Source organism: Capsicum annuum, chromosome 2 (genome assembly GCF_002878395.1).
Source record: "Capsicum annuum cultivar UCD-10X-F1 chromosome 2, UCD10Xv1.1, whole genome shotgun sequence".
In the NCBI taxonomy this organism is placed as follows: Eukaryota; Viridiplantae; Streptophyta; class Magnoliopsida; order Solanales; family Solanaceae; genus Capsicum; species Capsicum annuum.
The window spans coordinates 77,624,491-77,641,389 of record NC_061112.1 but is presented as its reverse complement, the minus strand read 5'-3'; positions in this window follow the sequence as shown (position 1 = coordinate 77,641,389).

The following is a 16,899-nucleotide window of genomic DNA, read 5'->3' as shown; positions in this document are numbered from 1 at the left end:
TTGGGTCCTTTTATGGGTTAGATGTGCTTTCTTTGGGCTTCCAAATCCACAAACTTTTAGGCTTATTTCTGAAGCTGTAGGATTTATGCCTTCTCTATCCACAGATAAAATAGACATGTCCTCAAGAGGATAAGGAAGTCTTGGCTGATGTAAATGATTTTAATGAGGAACTTGAATTATTTTTAAAGGAGTTTGATCTCACGAAACTATGAATTGGTGATCTCTTAATACTATTTACTTTTATTTAAAAATCATCAAGATCTTTAAGAAATAAGTAAACTTCAATTTGACATGCTTTGATTTCAGTTTAATAACTTGTTTGTTCCTCTTTGAGTTTTTATTTAAATCGAGATTTACAATTTTTCTTCTTTTGACCAAGTTTGTTATATCCATCTATAACTTTTTGAAGCTCGTTAGTTATCATACCCAAATTGGATTCAAGAGTATTACAATTATGATAATTCTATAGTCTTACCTCGCAAGATTTACCTATTGCTATGAAGCATATATTATCGGCTTCTATTTTTTTTTGGTTTCATCTTCATCATTCTAGGCTCTAAAATTTTGATTATTCCAAGATTTTCTTCTTCTTAATTCTAGACTATTTTTTTTGAAGTGGCCATACCCTCCACAGTGATAATAGTGATCACCGTTTCCAGGAGTCATTATTTTTGGCTCCTTAGGATTTTTGCTGCCTCTATCTCATGATTTACCTTACTCCACAATTAATGAGGGCCATTCCTTCACTATTGATATCTTTAAAAATGTCCTCTTTTTTAGTCGGAGCAGCATTGAAGGCTATTGATTTCTTCTTTTCCTTCTTATAGTACCTGTTGATATAATTTCCTTCATATGCAATGAGGTTACCTCGTAGCATGTCATATGTCTTGTTGTGAAGATCCCCATCTTGAAGAATGATAGCCTTGGTTTCCCAAATTTTTGAGAGACTTCGTACCAGCTTCTAGACTTACAGGACATATCGATAGATCATGCCAAGTGATTTCAGTTCGCATATGATCTTGCTGAATCTGTCAAACATTATTTCAATGTTCTCATTCTCTTCCATGTTGAACAACTTGTATTTATTTACTAGGGCAGCATTCTTTGACTTCTTGACTTTGGTGGTTCCTTCATAGGTTACCTCTAATTTGTCCAATATTTCTTTTGTAGTCTTTCAAGTTGATATCTTATCGTATTCTTCTCCACTAACTACACAAAGAAGTAAACTTATAGCTCATGTATTAGTTTGGATTACCTCTTGTTATTATTTGGTGACCTCAAAACTTTCAAGGTCTTCTATATTAATACCGCTAGATTCCTTATCTTTGTCCTTTTTCTTCTCTTTGAGTCTTGGAATTAGCTTTGGACCCTTCTTGATGACAGCCCAGAATTGGAAGTAATTTTATTGGATAAAAATTCTGAATCTATTCTTCTAGTAAGAGTAGTGCTGTCAATTAAAATATGGTGGTCTTGTAGAGGAGTGACTATCTTAAGAAAGAGCATCGGGATATGGATAATTTGCAATTTGGTCTTTTCTCACTTGCAGTTAAGTAATATTGTTGGTGATACCCTCTCTAATACCAATTATGATTCAAGAGGGAGGTGAATTAAAACTTTTATATAAGTCGATTACTGGCTCCTTACAGTCTACTCGCTTGCAGATCAGTACACTTCACAAAACAGATTAGATTTGAAATAATTAAGAAAATAAATAATCAAACATAAAGTAAAAACACACATATTTATCCTGGTTTGGAACACCAATATGGTGCCTACTTCCAGTCCCCTTGGGTTTCAATGTTTCCTTAGATTGTTTAATGTCGGGCTCTAGTACAATAGTGGGAAACAAGTTCCAAAGACTTATTTTGTTCTTTAGATCTAGTGACACAACTTTGGCTTGTTTTACAAAGTTGACTCAATCTTACTCTTTATAAAATAATTGTAAACTAAAAGTTACAAAGCTTTAGTAAGACAAATATTGAGACACTTTGATATTCTTCTTGAAGTTGCGCAACTCTTATCCATCTTTAGTACTCTTCTTTTATAGTCTTTGGCGGCTACTCTTGTAAGGAAACCCAAGAGATATCTTGTCAATCAAGGATTTGAATTGATTCCTTGATTAAGGAATATAGCTATATGATATTCTATATACGGATTTTACTTAGGTCCATATCAGATATGTTCGTAATCTTTTCTTTTTTTTTGTTCTTTGTAGTGATTGATGCTCTTCCAAGTTTGTTTGTGATCTTTTCTTCCTTTTACTTTATTGTGATTGATCTAATCTACTGTATTTCTAGGACAAAAATTTTTCTTTAGATTGTTTTCATTTTGATTGATTTTCTTGGATGTTGTGGATCTTGATTTGATGTGTTTCTATTTCTAGAGTCGGCTTTCTATTGCTTCATTTAGTAGTCTTCCAAAATCCTGCAAGATCCACTCATTAGTTTGTCATCATTAAAACATGATCTTAGGAGGACACTATTTACTTGATCCTGGGTCCACTTTGTCTTATGTTACCCCATTTGTGGCTGTGCATTTTGGTTTCAGTCACAAGTGTATTTTGGACTCTTTTTTTGTTTCTACCTTGGGGGTGACTTTGTAGTAGCTAGAAGATTTTATAGAGGTTGTGTGTTATTTATGGGTGGTTGGGAGACTCCGGTAGATCTATTTGAATTAGACATGGTTGATTTCAATGTCATATTGGGGATGGATTGGTTACACTCATGCTATGCTTCTCTATACTATCCAACTCATAAGGTTCTCTTTAAATTCCCTAATGAGCTAGTTATTGAGTAGGACAGTGGTTCCTTATCTCTTAAGGGGAAGTTCATATCATATCTTAGAGCTTAGAAATTAATCTCCAAGAGATGTCTTTATCATCTAGTTTGGGTTAAAGATTCTAACTCAGAGGGTCCTTTTTTGCATTCCATCCTAGTGGTGAATGAATTTCTTGAGGTCTTTCCTGATGACCTTCCTGGTGTCCCTCCTGATAGGGAGATTGAGTTTGGGGTTGATCTTGTTTTGGACACTCATCTGATTTCTATTCATCTGTATAAAATAGCTCCAGCTGAGTTGAAGGAGCTTAAAGAGTAACTAAAGGATCTTTTAGACAAGGGTTTTCTCCCTCCTTGTGTGTCCCCATGGGGTGCACCTATTTTGTTTGTACGAAAGAAGGATGGGTCCCTTTGGATGTGTATTGATTACTTGTATTTGAATAAGGTAATGGTAAAGAATAAGTATCCTCTTCCAAGGATATATGATTTATTTTATTTTTCGTAGGATGCTAAATTTTTCTCCAATATCGACCTATGATCTGGGTATCATTAGTTAAATATTAGGGAGGTAGATATCCCTAAGAATGTCTTTCGTACTAGGTATGGGTATTTTGAGTTACTAGTTATGTCTTTTGGGTTGACTAATGCCCCGACGACATTCATGGATTTGATGAATAGGGTCTTCCATCAATTTCTAAATTTCTTCATCATTATGTTCATAGATGATATTCTAGTGTACTCTAAGAGCGAGGTGGATCATATGGATTACCTCTGCATTGTATTGCGGATCCTAAAATAGCAACAATTATATGCCAAATATGAATTTTTGTTGAATGCTGTCACTTTTATGAGTCATACAATTACTTGTGAAGGGGTCATGGTGGATCCGCAGAAAGTTGTAGTGGTTAAGAAGTGGCCTATGCCCCTAACTCCAACCGATATTTGGAGGTTCTTGGGTTTAACTGGTTACTACAGAAGGTTTAAAGAGAGCTTTTCGACTATAGATGCCCCCTTGACTAAGAGACTCAGAAGAAGGCAAAGTTCTTGTGGTTGGATGCTTGTGAGGGTAGTTTTGAAAAGTTGAAGAATAAGCTAACTTTGGCTCGAGTCTTGACTTTTCCCAAAGGCATGGATGGATTTGTGGTATATTATGATGTGTCCTGTATGGGGTTTGGTTATGTCTTAATGCAGCATGGCAAAGTGATAGTTTATACCTCTAGAAAGTTGAAGGCACATGAAAAGAATTATCCGATTTATTACTTAGAGCTTGTGGTTGTGGTGTTCGCATTGAAAATCTAGCATCACTATTTGTATAGAATATATGTGGATATCGCTTTAGATCATAAGAGCCTGGAATATGTGTTTACTCAGAAAGATATTAACCTCGGGAATGAAGATGGCTTGAGTTGCTCAAATATTATGCATGATTCTTTACTACCACCCAGGGAAAGCTAACATGGTTGCTAATGCTTTTATCAGGTTGTCTATGAGGAGTCTAGCTCATGTAGAATAAGAGAAGCAATAGTTGGTGAAGGATATTCACCATTTGTATAACCTTGGAGTTTGCCTCTTGAACTCTGAGGATGGTGGTGTGTTTGTACAGGAGGTGGTGTAGTTGTCTCTTGGTGCAGAGATAAAAAAGAAACAAGTGTTGGATCCTATCTTGATGAGGATCAAGGGTGACATAGGTGGGCAACAGGTTATGGCCTTTGAGATTAGTGGTGATGGTACCTTGCGGTACCAAGAAAAGTTATGTGTTTCTGATATAGATGGTTTGTGAGAGAGGATCTTGGCTAAGGCGCATGAGTCATGTTATGTTATTCATCTTGGTTTGACAAAAATATATCATGACCTTAAGGAGATGTATTGGTGAAACAATATAAAACGGGATGTGGCTAGCCTTATGGCTAAGTGCATGGTGTGTCAACAAGTTAACGTTGAGCACATGAGGCCCGGAGGATTTTATCAAGAAATACAACTGCCTGTATGGAAATGGGAAGTGATCAACATGGATTTCATTACCGGTCTTCCCCTGTCTCAGAATCACTTTAATTTAGTTTGGGTCATCATGGATAGGATAAAGAAGTCTGCTTATTTCTTTCCTATGAGGACCAATTTTTTTGGCCCAGGATTATGTAAGGTTATACCTCCAAGAGATTGTAAAGTTGCATGGGGTGCTTGTTTCTATTATCTCGGATCGCGGTACACAATTTTTATCTCACTTTTGGTGGTTATTTTAGAAAGGTTTGGGGTCCAAGGTGATTCTTAGTACTGCTTTTCACCCATAGTTAGATGGACAAGCAGAAAGAACTATTCAGACATTAAAGGATATGCTTTAGGCCTGCGTGATTGACTATGGTGGTAGTTCGGTTGAGCATTTGCCTCTTATTAAGTTTTCCTATAATAATAGCTACCATTCTAGAATTAGAATGGCTCCATTTAAGGCATTGTATGGTAGGATATATAGATCTCCTATTGGGTGGTTAAAGTTGGTAAGGTGGAGAATTTTGGCCCGAATTTGATTCACCAAGCCATGGAGAAGGTGAAGGTGATTCGGGATAAACTTAAGGCTGCCCAAAGTCGTCTAAAGTCCAATGCAGATGTGAGGAAAAGGAAGTTAGAGTTTGAGGTTGGGGATAAGGGTTTTTGAAGGTATCTCCCATGAAGGGAGTGATGCAGTTTAGGAAGAAGTAGAAGCTTAGTCTCTGATATGCTGGCCCATACTTAGTTTTGATAAGGGTTGGTAATATTGCATATAAGTTGGAGTTGCCTTCTAGTTTGTGCTCCATTCACCCGATATTCCATGTTCCTATATTGAGAAAGTGTATTGGTAATACATCACAAATTGTGCCTATCAAAGATATTTGTATTTTGGGTTCCCTATCTTATGAGGATATCCTCATTAAGATCTTGGATTGGCAGGTTCATCAAATGTAGACCAAGGATGTGGCCTCGTTAAAGGTTTTATGGAGGAACCATAAGGTCGAAGAGGCTACTTAGAAAGCTGAAGAGGACACAAAGTCCAAACATTCATTCTTATTTTCCACTCCAAAAATTTATGCGTAAGGTATGTGTGGGGAAGAATTGAAACACCTTGGGTTTGGGCCCTTGAAAATTTCATAAGTTTTGAGCTCACTGTCCTTGTAACCACTCATCATATGAGTTGTATGATGTAAGTATGGTTCAGGTGACCCAACTCGTAAGGTGTCCGGTAATGGTGGTTGGGTTTCTGTTGTGGTTATGGTTTGGTGGTATGGGTCATTAGGTGTGGTGATGTTTCATTAGGATGATCCTTCGTCAAATTAAAAACTTAGTAACTTGACTTGGCTCTGAGTATGAGTGGCTAACTAAGAGCCGTGAGGATAGGTTATGAGTCATTGTGATAAGTAATATGTTGTCCAGTGTTAATCCCTTAGGATTCTGTCTTGGGTATGAGTAGGACCATAGGAGTCATATGGTTTGGTCATGAGTGGGGATCAGGGATTTGTATGATGTACAGTGTATGGGTGTCTAACTTACTATATTGGTGATGACTCAATGGTATGAGTCATATGCTATTGTCACGAGTCACGGGATCGACTCGTAACAACCTGAGATATTTTTACAATTTTAAGTTGGGGGCATTCCAGACATTTTCCCTTTTTAACTCCCTTTGATAGCACAACATAAAACACCTTTGGGGAATTCATTAACCTATTATTCCCAATCAAACACACTTAAAAAAAATCTCTCAAACTCTCTGTTCAAGCAAGAGGCTAGGGTTTCTTCAAGACAATGAATTAACGGCTTTCAAGAGTGATTCTCTCCGTCTTCCTTGGTGTCTAAGGCATGTTACTTCTCCCTCATTGTTATTTTACAAAGAACATATGTTAAGTGTTTTGTTTTCATACTATTGTTATGGTTTTGACATAATGGTTGGGTGTTTTGGATGTTCATGGTTGAATAATGTTTCTCATAGACTAATTATGGTTTTCCTTTGTTTTAATATGATTTTGAACATTGTGGGATGCATGGTGATGTTAATTGGATTTTAGGGTATTATGGATTCCCCAAATTACTTGGTTATGGTTTTGAAACTTATTTTCTCTCAACCTATTTGTTAAAATACCAATGAGAATGATGTTGTCACATCGTTTGACTACTCTTGAAATCTTGGCATTGCATAAATGGTAATAGAACCTGAATTAGTCTGGTTGATTTTAAATTGTTTGGAAAGGCCTTGGTGGCCATAGTTTTGGTTTAATTAGAAAATTTAGAGTCAACTTGGTTTAATGGTTTTGGTACGACATGAAAGGATAGACTTACAAGCTCTAGTTTTGGTATGACGATATCAGTGGTTAATGCCTAATAAAAGACTCCTTGGTAAATGGTTTGAATGTGTAAATAGTTTTAATATGGGCTTAAATAGGGGGTAGGGGGTGGGGGTGTAGTAAAACCGTGGAAGATGGAGGTCCCAGGGGGACTAATATTGGAAGCTTATGTTTCTCTATGTGCGATTTGGTCATGGTGACCGTGTGCATGATTTCACACTTTATATTTTGGGAGATGTACTAGTCAACTTAGGTTCTTTTTTTCGGTCGTGTCGCTAATACGCGTTGGGCCATTTTAGCAGGGGAAGCTGAACCCATATAGCTGGTGGGTTGTTTTAGGGCGGCAAAACTACACAACTCAAGTAAAGGTTTTTAATGCATGCTAAACCTTGTTTCCTACCCTGACATAATATATACATATATATATGTATATATGTATGTATGTGATTGCATATGGTTAATTGATTTGGTTTTGAATTACTGGCATTATTTTATCTTATCCCGAGTACATACTTACGTTCACTCCACTAATCATTTTTGGGTGCTGTATTCCCATGCGATGCAGGAATAGGCCATACTACCATTCCTCCTACTTAATGACTTGGATTCGAGAAAAGCTTTGAGTTATACTGAAGTGGTGAGCTTCCATACTCCGAAAGACTCCATTTCATGCTATGAACTTCTTTTCATTGTTATTATTTCTTGGATTTTGGTTTTTGCTAGGTCGAGGGCATGTTCTGACTGGATGCTATTTGATTCTGGTTAGAATCTTTGTCAGACAACTATGGGCATGCGCGATGTCTGTATTAGTATCAGCCTTGTTATTAGTATTGGCACCGGTTGGAAATTTAGTTGAGGTTGTTGAATTACGATTATAGACTTTATTTAATGTCCTTAAATTATCATTGTGTTATCTTATTATATGTTTGGAATTCATCTAACATGGGGTGTAGGGTGGTCAATGGTGGGATATTGGGGGTGGTCTCTGGTACTGGTTAGACTTGAGATACCCGACACGAATAGGCCTTGGTTCAGGTCATGTCATCTATCCTGGTTATAAGAAACTTGATACGAGTTGTATGGTTATGTGACAAGAGGATTAGGGTCCAATCGTATGTTGTCCACTGTCTAGCCCTTGATATTCTGCCTTAGATACGATTAGACCTTACCAGTCATATGGTCTAGTGATAATTTGGGCAAGGGAGTCATAAGTTGGATAGAGTGTGGTGTCCAACCTTCTGTTCTGGTGATGACTTGATGGTATCAATCATATGATATGGCAATGAATTAGAGGGTCAACTCCTAACCACCTATGAGTTTCTACAGCTTTTAAGATGAGGGTATTTTGAACATTTCCCACCCCAAATCCCTGAAGACCCCACATCTTATAACATAAATTTGGCATTCATTCTAAACTTAGCAAGACTAAAACACTCTCTAAACTCTCTCAGAAACCTCTCAAGAAGCTTGGGCTAGGGTTCTTCAAGGTGGTCATCTAGAGGCTTAAGGATAAAAAATTTGTTCTTGAATCTTCGTAACTCAGGCATGTGACTCTTCTTTCATTGTTAGTTCACTAAAAACATATGTTTATAGCATTGTTCATGAATCAGTTATAGTGGAAACCAAGGTTAAGGGTTAGGTTGCATATTGTTGAACATTGACTTCTCATGATTTAAATTGTGCTTATGCATGTTTTAATAATGGTTTTGCATATGTGGGTGCTTGAGAATTGTGATTTAAACTAAAGGTTCATGGTTAACCCTAACTTGATGGTTTTTGACTTGAATAATGGCTTGATAATTGTATGCCCTCAACTTGTTTGTGAAATTTCCAAGGAGAATGATCTCTTCACATGTTGAATTGAGTTTTGAACTAAGGCATTGGCCTAATAATGTAAATGGTTTTATGAAAGCCTTATTTGGAATAAATTGGTTTGAATTACTAAATGGGTTCGAGTCCCTAAACGTTGAATTGTATTGATGTCTTTGTTTAGACAATGGGTTCAGGTCCCAAGTTGATTAATAAATGTTATGGCATGTTGTATGCTTGCAAGTGAGGTTGGTATGATGATACCAACGGGATTCATTTGGTATGTAACTGGATTATTGGTTATGTGGGTGTATTGAATGTTGTAATTAGGCTTTAAAGCAGGATATGTAGCTGATCCTTGAAATTAGAGTCCGAAGGATTAACACTGGAAACCGCACTAGCCAATACGGGTTTGTATATTACCAAATGGTTTGAGTCCCCCAAATGAATATATGAATGGGAGGTTGGAGTCCCCCATATTGTATACATTGGTAATTAAGTCACCTTGATTATGCTGGGAGGTTTGAGTCCTCTATATAGGCATATGCGGATACAGATATTCTTTAGTTCGTGCGGCTACATGCACTGAGGCCTTTCCAGCTATGACAGAGCTGGGCCCATATAGCTCGTGGGTGCCTTATTTTATATTGGTTATGCTACACAACCCAGGTTAATATTTTTCAAAGTTCATGCTAATCCTTGTTCCCTATTCCGACACTATATATATATGTATATATGTGATTGCATATGGATATTTTATTTGGATTTTGTATGATGACATTATTTTATCCCTCTATCCCTGAGTTACATGCTATCTCTCCAATCGCTAACCATCTCCGGACGATGTATCCCCACGTGATGCAGGCGGTAGAACTTTTTCTACTTTTTCTGTGTAGTGATCAGGTGTTCGAGTTGGTTCTTGAGTTGACATTGAAGTGGTGAGTTTCCATACTTCGGAATGCTTTATTTCATGGCATTTATTACTTATTAATATACCTTATTTAGACTTTATTTTTGGCTACTTTCGGAGGCATGTCTCGACATTTTATTAATTTTGGTTTTATAGAGGCTTTGTTGGATTACTGTGGACTTGGATGGTTTGGTTGATTTTTTGGTGACGGTTGATTGTTCGGTTGTCGATGGTTGGTATAGACTTATCATGAATTATCATTAGATTTATTCTAAGCCATCTTGTTATATGTTCGGAATTCATCTGACATTTGTGGGTATTGTGTTGTTTAGGCTAGATAAAGGGGGTGATCTCTGGTACATGTAGACTTGAGATACCCATCACAGCCAGGCCTTAGTTTGGGTCATGATAAGTAATAAGCAGATAGTCAATGCTAACTATGGCTGAGTCATCATATGGTGGTACACAATTTAACCTTGGTCTTGGTGGATCTTCATTGTCAATAATATAACCTTTCTTGATCTTGACAACTCCATAGTTTCATAAAAGTGATGCACTTGCAAAAAAATTTAGCATAAAAATCAAAAGTAGGAACTGATAGGCCATTTCTCAGATACTCAGCAAAATTATCTATAAAAACTCCACAATCCCTGCATTTAAATGAATCTTATATTTAAAAATCTGTTAAGTAATTAAATAATGTTCTATGCATCATAAATTCATAAATTGCTAAGATGATACTTACAGGTTGTCACTTATATGTTGAACAATGCCTTATTCATATACAATATCAAATAGGTGCTGGTTCACATACTCACTACATTGGTTTGCCTTGTTTTTATATGCTTTGGGGGTTGACCAGTCCATATGTAATCTTTGTTTCATAAATCGATTGTTTTCAAGATAAGTTGGCAACATCATGCCAACTTGTTAATATCAACTAAGGGTTTTCTATTTCTTAATTTCAATAATGAATCATTAACCCGAATGCATCTTTCATTTAGAACAATTACAACCAACACGAAATGAAACTCCCTACAATAATTTATCGGTACATAAACTTCATCTACCAAATATCAAGAAAAACTAGTAGGTATGCTAAAACCTTTTTATAATGTTGCATAGAGATTCCTCATGCCGGCAACAACCTATGAATTGAGCATTGTTATATTGCGTTCTAAGATCCTTACCCCTCACATCTAAATAATACCTACAGTTTGTCATGTCTATATATATTTTGAACAAATAATTCATTGTTGTGTATCGGTATTGTTGATCGATTTGTTGCTTGGACTTCTTGCACAAATAGTATAAAATGTCATCAATATGTTGCAGAAATATACCAATAAAAATCAGTAAATAATGACAACAACAACAAACCCAGTGTATTCCCACATAGTGGGGTCTGGAGAGGGTAAGATGTACGCAATTTATACCACTACCTACAGAGAAGTAGAAAGGCTATTTTTGATAGATCCCAGGCTCAAGACAAGGAATAATAAACAAATCTGTACTAAATCATGGAACAAGATAAGATAACAAAAATAAAACACCCACAAGGAATAGTAAACAAAGAATACTAAACAAATTTGTAATAAATCATGAAACAAGATTGCTTAACAAGAATAAAACACCCACCAAGAAATACCCTATACTAATGATTCAAACTGCCTCTAGCCCTCTATCCTAATTCACATCCTCCAGATCTTCCTATCCAGGGTCATGTCCTTAGTAAGCTGTAATTGCTCCATGGCCTGCCTAATCACCTCTGTCCATTATTTCTTCGGCCTACCCCTACCCCGACTGAAACCATCCAAAGCAAGTCTCTCACACCTACATATATTTTAAACATAGTATAAAACATACATAAAGTTCCTATGTATCTTGGTAGATGCTAAAAAAGAATAAAATATTTATCAAATATGATACATGGCCCTGCCAAAGTAGGTACTGAATATTCATTACCAATATCTGTTTACTAGCTGAAACATAACTATGTATATATCTATTATATGTTAATTAAGATACATAGAATAAAGGTGCAAGTTAGAAAAAACTTGTTATACCTCATTATTCCACTAGGTGTTGGGTTGGGACATTGAGTAAAATAAGTTATTTGATGTAGGATATGCAACAAAAAAGTCCAATTCTTTGACCCCAAGACTCGACATTTCTGTCATGACCCAAAAACTAAGGGTCATGATGGCACTTACCATGGAAAGCCTCGACAAGTAAGGAAATCACCCAAATTGGTATTAATTAGAAAACAACACCAAAAACCAAGGTAAAACTTCTAGAATGAAATCAAACTACATTTGTACAATAATAGTGGAATAATACGTAACAATGATACCATAAAACACACCAAAATCCAGTGTCATAGTATAAGAACCAACTAAATACATCTCAAAGTTAATATATACTACTAATAATTCAAAAAGAAACATAATCTATCTCTAAATATGAAATAATACATAAACTAGCTAAGAAGGGGTAAAAGATCTACTATGGAGGGGTAGAGTACCCGTTACTAGGAAAATACTTCAAGCACCACTTGAAATTAGCTATTGTGAAGCGCACTCATACCCAAATCTTCACCAAAAGGGCACAGTAAGGATGAGTATAGTCCACTTGCACTCAGTTGGTATCATAGGCCAACTAAACAAAGTAGAAAATAATATATATAGACACAAACTATAGGCACGTCACTTGCAATTAGAAAATATGCCAAACTATAGCCCACACCATCTTTACTAACAGTTCTAAATATAAGAACATATACCAAGTAAAAGTACGAAAAAGAAACACGAAATAGATGGACATCAAATTAAATATAACAAAGAAAAACAGAAGGTGCATAATGTATGAAATGCATTGAGAATGATAATGATGATAATGATTATGATATGATAGGTCCGAGGTTGTCACACAATATCCATATACACCTACCAAGTTCTACTCCCGAGGTATGACTCATGGGGTTTTGTAACCCATATATAATCCAATAACCAATACCAATCTAATATCCATAACCCCTCTCTAGAACGTACTTCGGTAGAGGGTTCTTAAGGATGCAAATATTTTGTTAGAAAAATAAGCAATTCTAAAAAAGCCTAAAGAATACCTCTAATTGAAGGATAAAGCAATCACTGCCAAATATAGTAATCCAACTAGGTTGGGGTCGATCCTACAGTGAATAGGCCGGAAATCCTTCTCAAACTTACTAAAATGACAAGTTAGTGTGGGAAAGTAAAAAGGGGAATTTGTTAAAATAAAAGAGGAGAAGAATTGGTTATTCTTGGCTGTAAACAATCTAAGACAAACACTAGGCTTGCATTCCCCCTATCTTCTCAACTTAGTAGAGTTATCGTGCATTGTCAAATTATTCCAATGAATTTCATGTAGGATCTGATAAGTTATGTACCATAAATTTTATTTTGGACTAGTTGATGGATTTGTAATACCTTGTACTATTGTTAGCTCAGTTCAACTTCTAGTTGCATGCATAAGAGGTTTAAGGCCTAAAAATTTCACCAAGTGTTGGGGACTTAGTCATTTTTAAGGCTTCTAAACTTGGAGGTTTTTAACTTGGTCTTCCCAACCCCGAGATATTGGTATTTTAGGTAATTCATGTTCAAAGGTATAAGGAGCATGTCTTGGAAAAGTTTTGGATTTTTTGAACAGGGTTTGAGTCATGTATGGAAAATGAAACTAGAGGGTCATCGTGATAAGCCAGCATCACGGCTCTATTCCCGTTCTCATGCAGACTGTGTCACAGTGAGGGAAATAAACGATTGCAGTAGGAGCACATCGCGGTAATCTTGTAGCATCCAGTTTTGAATTTAAATGACTGAGGGCAATTGGGTTTTTTCTCGCTCAACTCAATCATTCGTAACATGACTTGGGCATCAGTTAGGGCATAGTTTGGCTGTTCTACTCTAGTTTTCCTCTTAAAAAAACCATTCCCTTTCCTAAATAACATAAATTCAATTCCTTAATCCCTAAGAATTCAAGAATTCAAGTTCCCCAAGTTCAAGAACCTTCAAGAAAGCCTCAAGATTGGTGTTTTTCTTTCAAGTTAAAAGTTTAAGGTATGTAGGGTGTTCATTCATGGGTCCCTTTCACCAATGGAGACCCAAAACCCCTTTCTTTCAACTAATGAATGAAATTTCTATCATTATGGTATTTTATATGTTCAAGAAAGATTGAATATTATATTTTAATGTTGATTTTAATTCAATTCAGCCTATGTATGATTCCATGCAAGATTTTGAGTTTCTCATGCTATGAATTTGAGTTTTCCATGCTTTATTCAAGTGAATTCCAAGTTAAATTTGCAACTTTATGATTTTATTCATGTAAGAATGTAGTTTTTCACTATTTAAAGAATTCCCATGTTTAAATTCACGATCACCACATGTTTGATGGAATGTCTATGCTTATGGATTTTTAACCATGATCCTTTTCTACAGTTTTTCAGCTTGTTATTGCATTCAGTGATCATTCAGTGCTGGTGGGTTATGAATACTTGATACCTACGTATTTTACATGATTTTCAGATTTTCAAGTATGATTCAGTTAAGCCATTATTATTCCTATCTATTCAATTATTATGATCATAATGAGCACTATTAGTCATGAAATCAGGTTCAGTTAAACTCAGTCCAATTTTAGTTCCAGTGTTAGTTCATCTTGGATTAGGATTTAGCATAGAGCAAAACCAGGGTTAGAGGCTCACTTGCCAGTAGAGGCTGTGACCCTTAGTAACAATCCCCGAGTTCTAAAATTACGTAACCAGCATAGGTTAGAGGTGTCTACCTTCTAGTTGAGGGTTGACAAAGTGTTTACCGGCTAGTTATGGGTGACACATATTTCAATAGAGCACCTTCCAGTTAAGAATGAATCCTTAGTGTTTTGGGACACCAGTTTAGTGGATCCATACAACCAGTGTTAGTACCTGTGGCACGATAGTGATACCCTTACAACTGGGGTTACAGGTTGGATCCTAATTAGCTCAGATTGGGTCATGTTGGATAAATGATACCTCCTAAAGTCTCAGTATAGTATTCAATGTATATTCAATTCAGTTTTTCTTGACCAAAGTATATAGATTTAGACTTATTCAGTTATATAAATTTTAGTCTTTTAGTTTACAGATTATTTAAGAAATATGTATATGCTTGGTCTTGCATTCTCAGATATTACAGTTTTTATGCAATCATGCTCAGTTATTTCAGGCTGCTCAGTTAGTCCTTATCTCATATGCATAGTACCCCATGAATTTCAACAAGACCTCATCTCATATACTAGTACATTCAACGTACTGACCATATACTCTTCTTTTTGCTATGATGCCTTATATCATAGGTTTGGATGCTCAGTTTCCTGACCGCACTTTGAAAATTCAGCGTAACCAACATCAGTAGTGGTGAGTCATCATCCTTCAAAGGTAGGATTGATTATTTCAATTAATTTGGTTGTTTTATATTTTTAGTCAGTCAGAGTTAGTTGGGGGGCTTGTCCCATCAACTCCCCAGTCAGTCAATTAGAGGCTTTTCAGACAACAGTTAGATAGTCAACTATTTACTTTAATCTTTTATCAGTTATCTCAAACACGAACGTATCATATATTTTAGTTTTCAGTTGTTTATCATCTTATTTTCCCCATATGTTATATCAGTGCTCACAGCAGGTACCAATTTATGGGTCAGCTTGTGGTCAGCACTATTATTGCAGCTAGGGGTAGCCTGGAGTCTTGACAAAACTTGGTATCAGAGCCTAAGGTCTTATAGTATCCTAGTGTGTTTGAAAGCCACGTTGAGTAGCGTATTGTGCATGGTTATGAAGTGCACCACACTTATGGACAAGCGGCTATGATATATTTTATGAAAAGTTTCCCTTCTTTCAGTATTCATGTCGTGCAAATAAGAATGACCTCTATTTAAACCCTCTTTCTAACTCATCCATTATTTTATTTATAGATTATGCCTCCTAGAAGAAATAATGGATAAAGAAATAGGGACCAAGCCACACCTTTTCCTATTCAGGAAGATTCCCTGAATGAACATGTCTCTCACACCGAGTTCAGAGATGATTTTAATACTTTAGATCATTCAATAGATACTCAGAACAACCAGAAAGTTGTTACCCTAGCTAATCCAATAGCAAATACAACTGCATCTAGGATTTGAGATTTCACCCGAATTAATCCCCCTTTGTTTTCAAGATCTAAGTTTTGAGAGGATTCGCAAGAGTTTCTTGATATAGTTCAGAAAGTGAGAGATATTATGGGTATCACTTCAAGTGAAAGTGCAGAGTTAGCTGCATATCAGTTTTAGGATGTAGCTCACACCTGGTTTAAATAGTAGAAGAAGGATCATGGTATTGATGCAAGGCTTGTTGAGTGGGAGGAATTTGCCATGTCTTTTATAGATAATTTTTTCCCATTAGAGTTGAGGAAGGCTAAGATTTAGGAGTTCATTAATTTAAAGTAGGGCAAATGTGTGTGAAGGAGTACTCGCTTAAGTTTACTCAGTTGGCGAGGTATGCTCCTAATTTGGTTGCAGGTAATAGGTCTAGAATGAGTAAGTTTTTGTCCGGTGTAACTGATAGTGTGGTTAAGGATTAGAACTGCCATGTTTATTAAGGAGATAGACATATCTAGACTTATAGTTCATGCTTAGAAGATTAAGGAAGAGAAGTTTAAGGATAAAGAGAGAGAAAATAAGAGGAATAGAATAGGTAGTTTTAACTTTTCTCAGCTAAGCTAGGCAAGTGGTAATCATTCTCAGTTCCATCAAAAGTTCGTAGCCCCAGCTCCATCTTCATCTAGTGCGCCAGTGCCTAAGTTCAAGAAATATAGAAGGGATAGGGCACCAGGCTCTAAGTCCCAGGGTAGTATGAACGGTGGTTTTACTAATCCACTCTATAGGAAATATAGCAGGCATTATTAGGGTGTGTGTAGAGCTGGAAGTGATGTGTGTTTTGGATGGGGTAAGCTAGGCCACATAGTCAGAGATTGCCCAAAGGTTGGTCAGTAGGGTCAATCCAACCACCCTCTATCTCCATTCGATCGCCCGAATTAGTAGGGTGTTGC